We start from the raw sequence: 14,151 nt of genomic DNA, 5'->3' as shown, positions 1-14,151 counted from the left end.
GAGAGAGAGAGAGAGAGAGAGAGAGAGAGAGAGAGAGAGAGAGAGAGAGAGAGAGAGAATTGGATTAACTATTTACTCAGCACTCCTGTGTCTGATCCTGCCAATCACTGGAATAGGAAAAGCAGTCTCTGCCTTCAAGTAGTTTATATTCTAATGGGAGTTAGACAGCATATAACAAGGATCTAGAGCCAAGCTGGGCGGAGTAGAAAAGTAACCTTTAGCAGTGACCATGGGGGCAGTTAGGTAGCTCAGGGGATGGAGTGCCAAGTCTAGAGATGGGAGGTTCTGGGTTCAAATGTGGCCTCGGACACTTCTTAGCTATGTGTCCCTGGGCAAGGCAATATACAGTATTGATTCTAAAGACAGAAGCTAAGAGTTTAAAAAAAGAAAAAAAAAGAAATGTGTGCCTGGTGTGGGCACTTTGGTCAGTGGCCATTCTAGGAGAAACCAGTTGGAGGAGGAGATGGCAGCTGCAGGGCTGGAGCTATTGCCAGGTTTGAGAAAGCAGAAGGGGCCGAGTGGGAAAGTGAGCTGGCAGAGATTGCCAGGAGTGAGGCTGGCACTGGCACTGGCACTCAGATCCTTTGTCTCCAAACCTATTGCCCTTGAATTGAATTGGAGCAGTGGGTCGGCCCCTTGAATAGGAGGGTTTCCTGCAGGCATCAATGTCCTTGGAAGAGCAGAAACACTGGCCAGACAGGACATGGAATTTTTAGTTCCATAGTGGGAGCCCCCAGTGCCTAAGCTAAAGTGGGTAGGGAAGATGCTTCTAAAAAAAAATCAGTGAATGGTGAGTCACTCTTGCTTTGGCTTATGTTTTCTGGGTCTCTTGAGCCCTCCTTCCTAGAAACTCTCCAAGAAACACTGAAGAGGCCAAATAAGGATAGCTAACTCTAGAATGACTTTCTTGGAGGAGGGCTAAGGGCTCCCGATAGGAGATTAAAACTCTTCCAAAGAGAAGAACTTGGATTTGCAGGTGAATGATGCCTGATCTGTAGGGCTGGGGTGGAGAGTAAGGCGATGGGAAAGAGAAAGCTGTCTGCCTGGCATTCTTTCTTCCATCTTGTCACTATTCCAAGTCAGAGTCACAGGCCTGGCATTACGAATGCTGCAGAGATGGGGAACTTAGCCCTCATGAGGAATTCGGCATGCAGAGCAGCCGACAGACAGTGTCCACATAGCTCTGCTTACAGACCCTCCTTGTCGAGCATTGTGAGACAGGGAAAGGAGGGGCACCCAGTGTGCCTATCAGTGGATCAGAGAAGCTGCCTCAGACCTCTGGGAACGTGGAATTCCTTTTCCCAGGTCACTCTCCAGGCTGTTCACCAGTAACTGCAGCTGGCTGGGCTCCAGGCCCAGAACCATCCAGATGTGAAGAATGAGCAGAGATTCAGTGAGAAAGAAACTGCCAGGGAATGACAAGTGGGCCCCAGCTGTACCGTCCAGGGGTTGATGTTTCCAGAGATTTGAGTCCTTCGAATGTCTATTTAGTTTCTTAACTTCATGGCTCAGGGGGACAGGGAAGCAGATATCAGCTCCAATATAAGGAAGAACGTCCTTAGAATTAGAGCCCTCTGAAAATGCCAGGGGCCATTCAGGGAGCCCTCGGAAGGCACGCTAACCTTTGCTGAATGATTTCTCTGCCACACAGTCCTGTGAGGCAGGCAGTGGAAAGGCTAGCAGCCTCACTTTAGAGATGAGGAATGTTGGAGTAGGAGGATGCAAACCCAAGTCTCCCTTTCTAAATCCAGCACCCTTTCCTGCTCACCCAGTGAGTTCTAATGGAAGCTCTTTGAGGGCAGAACCTGCTTTTTTCTTTTTCTTGGGACTCTTCCCTCCCTCCTCCTGCTCCCACCATGTAGCACCTGGCCTTTAGTAAGCTCTTGATGCTAGAAAAATCCAAGATGTCAATCGACAAGAAATGGCGCTCCCTCTTTCTATGCAAGTGGGCTTGGTACATACAAAGAATTACTAGCAGATATTATCAGTTCTTTGAAGTAGAAATTTCATCCCATTTCCACTGCCATGACTTAGTCCTTTGAGGTATCCTCAAACTCTGGTCTGTGAAATGCTTGTTGATTGAGTTGAGAGCCTTATCTCTGAAGGCTGTAGTGCAATCAGAGGTTTCAAGCAGAGAGGGGCCTGAGGAGGCAAATGGTAGCTGACATTTCTATTTGAACTCATTTGAGCCTCTCAACAGACCTTTGAGGTAGAAACTGCTTTCCCCCCATTTTTCAGTTGAGGCAGTAAAAGCTTAAGTGATTTGTCCGAAGCTCTATAACTAACAGGTGTCTGAAACTGGATTTGAACTCAGGTCCTCCTACTCAGAGTCCTGTGCTCTGTCTACTAGGCCACCTAGAAGTCACTTGTTTATGAGGGAGGAACCTCAGACCAGAAAAGTTAGGTGACTTACCTAAGGTCGAAGCTGGGGTTTGAACCTTCTCTCTGTTCAAATCCTGTTCAAAAATGGCAAGCTATTGTTGTTGAGTCATTTAGTCATTTCCAACTCTTTGTGTCCCCATTTGGAGTTTTCTTGGCAGATACTGGTTCATTTTACAGATGGGAAACTGAGGCAAACAGGATGAAATGACTTGCCCAAGATCACACAGCTAATAAGCATCTGAGGCTAGATTTGAGGAAGATGAATCTTCCTGAATGAGTATTCCTGACTTCAGGGCTGGCACTCTATCCACCATGCCACCCAGCTGTCCTCCCAAATACCAGGTTACATCTTTAGCAAAAACTGGATAATGCTTTGTTGTGGAGAACGCTAAATGGGGATGGGAGTGGGCTTAGACTCCCTTGAGAGGCCAGATTTCCATGGATAAGGAGAGAGTAGTCCTGCATCCCTCTGCTCTTGTCAGCTTTCCTCTAGACTTTGTAAGATTTAAATTTATGTCCAATACTCCGAGTATTATATTTTATAAATTTTATTAATAATCACCTGAAGTAAAGGAACAAAAGGGTAATTATCTAACAAAATATAAGGTCATATGAGTAGATTCTCCTGCCATTCACCTCACACCATCTCCACCAAACAAGATCACAGAAAGAGAGAACAAGAGGTGGAGCTACACCAAATTTATATCCTCCCTTACGTCAGCACGTAACGTGAGAAGGAGAGTGGGGTGCTGGGAATTGTAGTTTTAGGGTACTGAAATTCATTACACAACCTCATGGTTTAAGAAGGACATTGGTGAGCTGGAGGGGAGCCAGGGCAGGGCAGTCCGGATGGGGAAGGGTTGGCAGGTTAGGCTGAAGGTACTAGAGATGTTTAACTTGGAGAAGAGCAGAGATGGCACACAATGGCTGGCTTCAAGTATTCAAGGAAGAATTTCAATTCCTGAGGCTCTAGGTGGCAGAACTAGGAGCTATGGAAGTTGCTGGCATAATCTCGTTATCAGGAAGAACTTCCTAACAATGAGAACTGTCCCAAAGGGAAACAGGAGCCTGGGGAGAGATTGGACTCTCCCTCCCGAGACTAGGGCTTCAGACAAATAGTGGACCATTTGTCTAGGATGGTGTAGATGGGATTCTTTCTTTGTACATCTTGGTCTCTGTGACTCTGGGGTTTCTGCCGGCTCCATGATTCTGTCACTTTGCAATGATTCCTGTATTTGGTCAGGTTGTAGAATTAGATGCACTTCCACTTCTATGACTGTGTAATTTTCCCCAAGAGAAAGAAAAAGAAGGAAAGATAGAATGAAACAAGCATTTATTAAGTGCCAAACTATTTGCTCATTGTGCTAAGTGCTTTCCAATTATTATCCCATTTGATCCTTGCCATAACCCTGAAAAGTTCAGGCTGTTATTTTCCCTTTTACAGATGAGGAAACTGAGGCAAACAGGAGGTATGTGACTTGCCCTGGATCACATAGCTAATAAGTGTCTGACGCTGGTTTTGACTCAGGTCTTCCTGACTCCAAGCTCCATAGTCTACTTCTTTTGAGGCCAAAATTAGAAAGTTAGAAAATGGAGTTACTGTGGCATGACCCATTCCTAAAGGGGCCATCCTTACTGGCTTTCTGTGAGCTCTGTTCTGCTTTCTCGCTCTTCACCAACCGTCTCTTTAATCATCTGCTCTAGAATGTTCCCAGGAATCGAAGTTAAGCTCCCTGGCCGGGATCCATACATATTAGTCAAGTATGGCAGTGGAAAGCCACAAGGCAAAATGCAATTAGGGCCAAAGCCTGAATTTGACCCATTAGGCAGATTGATTCCTCTGTGGTTGCAGGGAATGGGGAATGGGCAGGATTGCCAGAGTGTGGACGCCTCGCCCCACAGACACTCTCTGGGACCTTGATTACTGACTGGGGTGTTTTGGCTCAGAGACTTTGGATAGAGATGAATGGCCTGGCTGCCCTTTGGCAGGGAGGGGCGAGTCGCTGCCGTGGACGATTCCACAGTGTCGGAGTCTGAGGCCAGGAGCCAGTGCCAGATGCCGAGCTCTGAGGAGGCCATCGAGACACTGTCCTTCTCATCCTTTCTACCATTTAGTCTCACTATTCATGTGCACAAACTCTGCTTCAGCTGGACTGGTCCAGACACGCATGATCTCACCTCTGAAGCTTTGCTCACATCATTCCTGGTGCCAGGAATGCCTTCATTTTTTTTTTCCTGCTCGTTAAAATCACACCCGTCCCTTGAACCTCAGCTCATCTCACCACCCACCCTCCTGAATTCCTGAGCCGTTCGATGTTTATACACTTACAGAGGCATGGAGCGGAGAGCCGAAGCAGCTTTTGAGGTCATTTTCTCTAACCCCTTCGTTTTACAAATGAGAAATTGGATGGCTCGTCAAGTTCTCCTGGGCACTGAATAGCAGAGCTGGGAAGGCAGGAGAGCCCAGCCCCCAGACTCAAAACCCGTCAGAGGAGTTTCTTCTAAATCATGTTGCTCCTGTCCCACATACTACCTTTGGTTATCCTTGATCTTTGGGTTAGAGTCAACATACATAAAGAGAAAATAAAATGGGCTGTGGGAAAGGTTACCCACTCAGGCATGGGATGAAGTCATGCATGCCAGGGTGGGAAACGGTCTGAAGAGGTGTGAGTTTCTGACACAACTAGTCAGTGTCTGAGGCAGAATTTGAACTTAGGTCTTCCTGTCTCTAGTGTTCTATCCACTGAGTCATCTTGCCTAAAGTCACACAGGAAAAAGCAAAACTAGAATCTGAACTTGGGCCATCTGTTATCCTCTCTCTAGTCCACCACAGCTGACATCCAGGCCCCCATTTCTGTGTGTCTGAAATGCTATGAATATAAATTAATCTTGGAGACTTTATATTAAATTTATAGGTACTTACTAGCAAAGAGAGAAAGAGAGAAATAAGATTTCCCACTTTCTAACTTAAAGTAAGATCTGGTCCCTGATTCCAGCCTGGCTCCATCCCTGCCAGAGATAAGAGCCTCTGAGATGGCCGGGAGAGGGCTTCTTCCACATCCCACAGGAATAGCCAAGAGAGAGACCCTGAGAGCTTCACACATTGGCTTTTCAAGCTCCCTCTAAGCCCTTCCTCCCTGGATCTTTCAAGATTCCTCAATTGACCCAGTGTTCCATCTCAGCCCCCATACGGCTATTTTCACAATCTCTGCTGGTGAGGAGCCCCTCCCACCACTCTGGCAAACCTTAGATGATGGATGACTCTGTGACTCCCATATGGTGAGTCTTTGGGGATTGGACTGGGTTGGAGGTCCCCCAGATCATTAATTCACATAGTCACCCCCTCTGATTCTTTGGGAGACCAGCACCCTAAGTTTCCCCACTTTTGATTCTCCAGGAGATTAACAGGTTGGTGACTCCACATAAGGAGCCTATACAGTTAGGATTTTCTCTCTGGGGTGTGTAAGAGCACAAAAGATGGTGTACATTTCATGGAGGGAGTTACTACCATTTGGATAATTAAGAGATTGAGAAGCAGAGAAAAAAATGATCAAAAGGCACATTGACAAAGAGCCTTTAGGGGGCGTTCCTCTTTTGGGCTAAGGGTCTACAATCAGGATAATTGGAGGGCTCAACCCTGCCTCTGCTCAGTTCGTCATGTCTGAAGGTTCACTCCGAATCTCATCATGTAATGTTGGATTTCTGCAAGCATCCTTGCAGCATCTTCTCCAGAAGATCTGCTTTCCACGTCAAGGGTATTGGCAATTATATTTTTCAAAAATTGCTTTAAAAAACGCTTAGACTTTGGACTTTTAGGATAACTACCCAATCCCCACACTCAGGAGGATATACATCAACAATAGAATTGACACAGGATGTATGGCTAAGCTGTAAAGTCAGTTATTGATCTAAAAAAAAAAAGCCTTAAATAATATATGAATCAACTTGCCCTAAAAGAATGAAGTGCCTAAAGTCTGACAATAAGGGAAATTGATCCCCTGGCCTGATTTCTACATCATTCATAGGGATAACAAGCCATAGTAAAAGCCAAATAGAGATACATTTCAGTCTCATATAAAGGAAGAAAATAGCGACATCTAACCTCAGAACTTGCTGAAAAGCCACTTCCTGGAGTCCCCCAGGACAGGTCCTCAACCTCCGCATTGATATTCCCCTCCCCCAAAGGGCTTGTTGACATCCTCAATCCTGTGTTCCTCCATACCAATTGGTGGCTTATTAGCAGTCCCCTTTTCTGGAATCAGATACAAACATTAGTTAAAGACCCATAATATTTAATAACTAATGGCAGGTTTCAACAGTCTAAAGCTTTTGGGTATGCAATGTTGTTAGGCATTGTAAACTGATCCTTCAATATCAAATATCAATACTGATTCCAAAAATTCAAATTTTTAAAAAATCAAATTTAAATTAGGAAGAAAGAAAAGAAAAATGAAAATCATATTACAAACCCTATTAAGCAACGGGACAATCAAACATAGACATAAAATAAAATTGATCACTTAAAAGTGAAAGCTGTCATCTCTCTACCCTGGCCATGGTCCACAGCTCGAGTTTTTGACTCCTGGTAAAAGCTTGGTGTAAGACTTGCTACAACAACTGAGACAAATTCTAAAAAGAACAAGAATTCTCAGAATTAAGAAGGCCCATTTGGCTACAGCTGCCAACAACCTGTTCCCGTGGCCATGAGAGGTTCCATGATGCACCATCAGATGTCCCAGGGGTCCCTACAGCAATTTGCGGAATGTCCTTCCAAATCCTCTGAAGCTCATGGCCATTTGTAACCATTTCAGCGGATCTGTTTATGTAGGAACAATAAGGCTGATGAACGGGAGCACACGCACCCCCCATGCAGCTGTAAGCATCCCAAGAGCTGGCCAGACAGTAGAACTGTCCTTGCTAAGGAGCCCATCTCGTCCTGTAGGAAGGAGATCGCCTCGGACGTTCAGGAGATGGTGTGACCGTATCTTGAGCCAATCTTTCAGCATTGGCAGAGATATTGCGAATAGATTCTATCGCTGCCGTCATTCCGGAACCTCTGTCCTGCCGAGGAGGAGGCCACTGAGTTAGGTCCTGATCTCTTGGTTCTTGAGTGCCACCAAGTGCCCAGACTTGTCCGCTGGCCAATAAAATAGTCATGCCCGGACGCTGGTGGGGTAACGGGGCCAACCGCAAGGGCCCAAACCCTCCTTGGGGAAGGGCAGAGTAAGCTGAGGGCTTACACAGAACTGCCCAGTGGGGAATCTACCTTTGGCTGGGTTGAGGCAGTGAAAGACGGGTATTTGTGGGTGCCATCTGTCGGGTGATCTAGCCTTCCCTTCCCACAGAAATATGGATTTAGAGCAGGGGCTCTTAGCCTAGCATCTGAGAACCTTTAAATGACATTGGTAACTATTTCAATACTATGGATTTCCTTCAGTGTCTCGTGTATTTTATTTTACATATTCAGGCAGACAGGCAGACAGGCACATTTATGGGGCTGAAATGTGTCCTGCCCGATGGTGTTGTTATGGCCCTCCTTCATTCACCTGCCTCAGGCACCAGTGGACCAGGACTGGCAGGGAACTCAGACCCTGAGCCGGAGAGGAAATCTCTTAGGAGGGAGCATATTTAGGGAGAGCATGAGAGAGCCCGTGTGCACAGGATGTAACAGGGAAGGTGAATGGTTCTCCCATCTCTCCACTGATCCAACTGACTAGGCTCAAGCCCTGGCAGGGCAGCCGGTGGCTGAGGGGATATGGAGCCAAGCCTGGAGGTGGGAGGTCCTGGGATCAAATCTACACTTAAGCTACGTCATCCTACTTCCTAGCTGTGTGACCCTGGGCAAGTTGCTTAACCTCCATTGCCTTGGAACCAATACTTACTATTGATTCTAAGACAGATGGAAAGGACTCAAGCCTGCCTCTTCAAGTCTAGGTCCCACTCGGAGACATTGTGTGTGGCAGAGAGAGGAGCAGAGAAGGGAACAAGCATGTCCTAAATACCTACTATGTGCTAGGCATTATGCTAAGAGCTCTACCAATATGTCATTGGATCCTCACATTGCAGCCAGAAAGTGGGTGCAATTCTTATCCCCATTTTACAGATGAAGAAACTGGGCAGACAGAGGTAAGCAACTTGCCCAGGATCACAGGGCTGATAAATATCAGAGGCTGGATTTGAACTCAAGTCTTCTTAACTCCAGGTGCCATGCTTCCTCCAAGGAACCCTAAGCCATATGCAGAAATCTCAGAGCCAGGGTCAGGTCTGCTACCTCCCCTCCTCGTTGCACCTTTGTGGGCAAGTAGTACAAGTGTTCTTTTCCCCATTTTCCAGAAGGGGAAACTGAGGCAGCCTAAAGCTCAAGTCACCCATCTCAGGTCCCATCGGTACTGTCCGCCAGGGCCCAGACTCTGGTCTCCTTCCTCTCAGATGCTGGCTGGTTCCTCTGGAGTCTTGCAGGAAATGAGGCTCTGTTTATTTTTAGCATTAAACACTCATTCTTTAAAGTGGATAACCCAGGCATTGCCTGCATGGTAATGCTGTTACCCAGAACATCTCGGCCCCAGCTGGCCACAGAAGAGCTACTGAAGCGTGGAAGGCAGCCCTCATGGGCCAGCTGCGAGGAGAGCACAGGAGAGGCCAGCCTATGTCTGGGCTTCCTGTGCTGCCCCTTGACCAGGCAGGCTTGTGTTCTCGGCCTCTTGAGACATCTGCCTGCTCCAGGGAGAGACGTTCCCCATCCAGCGACTCAGCGGTCTGAGAGGGCCTAGCTGGGGCCCAGGAGCACGAGTACCACCTGGCTCCCTCCCCGCAGCAAAGAGCTTCTTATTAGATGCTCAGGGAGCAGAGCGTGCTGGGCGCCCGGCCACGTGCCAGCCTCCTCAGACCAGAGGCTTTGGCCATCTCTCTTGGACACATGTGGCCTAAAGCATGCTGGTGAGCCAGGATGGGGCAAAACCTCAGCGCCTCTGGGGTGCGCCGGGCTAGCTCTGGCTTCACCTCCCTGAAGACCCCAAATCTCCGGGGATAGTGGAGTTGGGAGGAAGGAGGAAAGGGAAGGCACATTTGTAGAGCAGCCACTCTGTGCCAGGCACTGGGCTAAACAAATCTTATCTCATCTGCTCCGCCGAAAGGCAGCTGCCTTTTCTGTGCTGCGTTTTGTGTTTGAGGAAGCGGAGGCTAACACATGAAGTGGCTCACCTGGGGTCACCCAGTTGCTAAGTGTTTGAGGCTGAATTAGAACTCGGGTCTTTGAGACAAGGTCCAGCATTCTCTCCAGGCTGCCATGGGTATCCTCTTGGTAACAGAGAGGAAAGCCTACGTGCCTCCTTTGCCTTTAGCCTCAAGTCTCTCCTTTTGTCAGCCATGTAACCTCTCGCAAGTCACTCGTTCTTTTATCTGCCTCAGTTTCTTCCTCTGTTAATCGAGGTTAGACTAGATGACCTCTGAGCCCTTTTCCAGCTCTTTACATAATGGTAGAAATGAAGCCATACCATGCGGTTCTGGGGCCTTGATGCAGGGGTGCAAACCCTTTTGGATTCATTCAGTCAATGAGAACTGAATGTGAACACGACCCATACATCACCCTAAGGAAGGCCTGTAAGAAGCCTCTGCATTTGGGAGTTTGGAGCAAGGATGGAGTCAAGGGAAGATGAAGGCCATCGGGGCCGAGATGGGAGATACCCAGGAGAGCCATGACTGTGCTACAGGAATAACGGACATCCCAAGGAAAAGGCGACCCTTTCCCCAGCTTCTCCTCCTGGGGTCTAGCCTGGCGTCTCCTCCTGTCTGGCCATCAGGCTCTGGGCACTAAAACCTGAATGTCGCCTGGCCCAGGAGCCCAGCCTCTGCCCCGGGGTTAGGAATTTTCCCATCTAGGGGCTTGAGCTAACCTCCAGACTTATCGTAAACTAAACAGCTCCCTGAAGCCTATGAGAAGGAAGCTGGCCGGGCCATTACATCCCCGGCTCTCTGCTGGGTTTACTACCAGCTAATTATCACAAAAGCTCCCCAAGCGCTGCATCCCCCCATTTACATGCAGGTTGTAGGGATTCTGAGCAGATGACCAATAAGGGAGCAAGGAAGGACCAAGAACTGAGCCTTTCCCAACCCCCTTCACGCTAGTGCCTTCCCTCTGTGGATGATAACTGACTGTGGATGTGCACGTTGCCAATCTTCCCCTTCCACTGGGAGCTTCTGGAAGGCAGGAACTGTGCGTGTGTGTGTGCATGTGTGCGTGTGTGTGTTTGTGTGTGTGTGTGTGTGTGTGTGTGTGTGAGAGAGAGAGAGAGAGAGAGAGAGAGAGACAGAGAGAGAGACAGAGAGAGAGACAGAGAGAGACAGAGAGAGACAGAGAGACAGAGAGAGACAGAGACAGAGAGACAGAGAGAGAGAGGCCTTTCTTTGCATCCCCAGCATGAAATAGCACAATGCCTGACACATAGTGTTTAGTAAATGCTTTGACTGACTAACTGAAGGAGCACCTATTTAATAGTCCATGTAGGCACTCGCTGGCATATATACTGCCCAGACATGAGTGAGGCTAGCCCAGCCAGGGGCCACATACCTACTACAAGTAATGGAAAAACAAGGCTGGGGGCAGCTGGGTAGCTCAGTGGATTGAGAGCCAGGCCTCAAGACAGGAGGTCCTGGGTTCAAATCTGGCCTCAGACACTTCCTACCTTTGTGACCCTGGGCAAGTCACTTGGCCCCCATTGCCTAGTCCTTTCTGCTCATCTGCCTTGGAGCCAATACACATTATTGATTCTAAGATGGAAGGTAAAGGTTTAAAAAAAAAAAAGAAAAGAAACAAGACTAGATAAGAGCTGGGGTTTGGGTGTTGGTGGGAAAGATGGAGAAGGACCAGGTGCCAAAAGCATTACAAAAGATGAATCCATAAGTCTTGGCGATATGGAAGGGTTTTATCCCTTTATAGAAGACCCAAGATGAGAAAGGGGGGAAATCCAAGATGATTTTAGGAGAATTATGATACAGAAAGGGGATGTAGGAGGGAAGGTGGTGGATGCTCAGACCAGGGAATGAATTGTTTTCCTCTTCAGTTTCAAGGAAGATTCTTTTTGTTTTTCTTTTAAATTTTTTTCTTTTTTATGACAAACTTAATCACCAATGAGAATGACCATTTCATTAGACAAGAAGAGAGGATTTTGTATATTGTCCATTTCTGTTCTCATCCAAGACATTCTTTATGCTTTAGGGTAGATTAAATTTAATATGAGTACCATGTATATGTCCCCTCTGAATAACTTGTTTCCTCCTCTATATTTTATGTATTATATATTATTTTTATTATATAGCCATACACACACACACACACACACACACACACCCTTCCCTTTTTTTTTTTTTACATTTCTATCACAACCCACCAAATCACCTTCCTACTCTGCAAACAGAAATTGCCTCTTTCAAAGAATAGATAGATTCACACCCTGACTGTTAGTGCCATATGTGAGTCCTTCACCTTTCTTGCCAAGGGCTCCATGCCCAATTCCTCCCCTTTGGGAGAGGGAGGGAGAAAAGAAATCAAGTAGCTGGCTCTGAACCATTTTAATTACTGTAGAGGTCCTACAACACCAACTTGCATGTCTCCAGCCTTCCTCATTGATTGGGCGGTTGGAATCTCACCCACCTCCAGTGTTCCAGCAGAAATTGAGTTCCAGTCTGAAACCCTGGAGCCTTCTTGACCCAGAATTCTTATTCTCCTCTTGCCCATGGACACAGCTCTTTCCTTCCTTCCTTTTTTTTCTTAAAACAACTTTGGGAAAAAAAAAATGTAGTGCCCAAAGTCTAATGATCCTACTTGGCCTTTGAAATCTGGAAAGATTGAGTAAGCAGATAGGAATGATGGTCTGATATTAGCAATTCTGAGGCAGCAACAGCTAGGTAGTACAGTGGATAGACAACCGGGCCTGGAATCAGGAAGACCTGAGTCCAAATCTGGCCTCAGATAATAGCTTCATGACCGTGGGGAAGTTGTTTAAACCTATTAGCCTCAGTTTCCTAAAATGAGCAAGAGAAGGACTTGGAAAAGTATCTTTTCTAAGAACACTCTAATGAAGTCCCAGAGAGCTAGTCATGACTGAACAAGAACAGCAATATTAGCAACTCGGAAGATGGTGTCTTCCCTTTGAGAGACATCAATAAACCCTAAAAGACTTGGTTGTATTGGGAGGAACTGTTTTGCACACTTAATTTTTTTTGTCTTTATCCTTGTGCATCTGACTTTCCAAGAATCTGTTGGCCCAAATATTGTTTCAGCCCTGCAGAAGGATTTTCTCAGAAATGACCATTGTCGATGGAATTCCTCCTGTGGTCTTTCACTGTTGGGATCTCCATGGGGCCTCACTAGGACCGAAATTCATGTCCCCATCGCTAACTCATTGTCTGTCTGATGGATGGTTCTACTTTCTCCCTGTTGTAATGAGAGGTATAAAAAGGAGAGTCTTGGAGAAGATTCCCCCAAAGCACAAGTACTGATTGCCTTTATCTCTGCAATCTCTAAAATGTAGCCACTGAGACTAGTGAAGGACCTCCTCTTCCCTTTCTGAGGACATCTGACTAAACATGTTACATCGTGGGTGAGAGGCAAGAGGTCTCTACTACAGATTTTCATCTAGGACTTGGGCTGCCATCAGATATTTGAAGGATTGTCATGTGGCTGAAGGATTAGACTTAATTGTTTTGGCCCCACAGGGCAAAAGCAGGAGCAATGTGGGGAGGAGCTGGAGTGGAGCTCAAAAAGGCATATTTAGGTTTGAGGTCAGGAAAAGCTTCCTAAAGATGAGAGTTATTCCAAGGTGGAATGGGCAGCCTGGAGAGCTGGCAGGCACTTCCCTCATTCCTTGAGGTGGCTCAATAGATTGAGAGCCATATCTAGAGAGGGGTGGTCCTGAGTTCAAATCTGACCTCAGACCCTTCCTAGCTGCGTGACCCTGAGCAAGTCATTTAACCCCCATTGCCTAGCTCTTACCATTTCTTCTGCCTTGGAACCAATACACAGTATTGATTCTGAGGTGGAAGGTGAGGACTTAAAAAAAGCAAAAGAAAAGATCGGACATCCACTTTTCGGGTTTTTGATGTGTCCTATTCCTTTTGGGTTGAGAAGATAGCTGATGAGGACCTGGCCAGCCCTGAAATTCTGTGATTCTGGGAGAAAGCTAAGCCTCGTGGAGGCAGATGTTGGGTTGGTTTCCCTGGGAGCTAAAAAGGAGAAGATCCTTAGTTGGAATGTCCTGGACAGCCAGGGTCAGCATGAGGGTCTTGGGGAGCCCAGGGAGACAATGCTGAGGACAAACTGGACAAGCTCAAAGGAAAGGGAACATGGCACATGTGGAGCATCCTGCTTTCAGCTGCTGGAAGGCTTAATGCTGGATCCCAGCTATATCACTGATGATCTGGGAGACTGGGAAAATCACTGCAGCTCTTTTGCTTCCTAATCTGAAAAAATGAGGGGATTGGACTAGATGAAGTGGGATGTCACTTCTAGCCCTAGATCATCTATGATCTTGTGATTTCTGTGCCTAACCACTTCTCCTCATCACTCTTTCCCTCCCCCTCTCTCTTCTCCCTCCATCTCTATCCTCCCTCTTTCATCTTCCTTATTTCCCATTCCCACTCTCTTCCCCTCTCCTTTTTCCTCCTTCTCTCTCCTTCTCTCCTCTTTTCTCCTTCTACCTGTGTCTTTCCCTTCTCCCTCCCTATCTCTTCTCCATCTTCTCCTTTTCCCTCTCATTGTTCCTCTTCTTATTC

At 46.9% G+C, this 14,151-nt stretch overlaps 1 protein-coding gene across 2 annotated transcripts in view; it reads left to right on the top strand.

Moving 5' to 3' along the window:
• The window catches only part of OSBPL3 (oxysterol binding protein like 3), a 100,533-nt gene that overhangs the window by 8,348 nt on the left and 78,034 nt on the right, over nt 1-14,151 (top strand). The gene's annotated exons all lie outside the window — the stretch shown is intronic.

Source organism: Gracilinanus agilis, chromosome 5 (assembly GCF_016433145.1).
Source record: "Gracilinanus agilis isolate LMUSP501 chromosome 5, AgileGrace, whole genome shotgun sequence".
In the NCBI taxonomy this organism is placed as follows: Eukaryota; Metazoa; Chordata; class Mammalia; order Didelphimorphia; family Didelphidae; genus Gracilinanus; species Gracilinanus agilis.
This window is presented reverse-complemented; position numbering and strand designations above follow the sequence as displayed.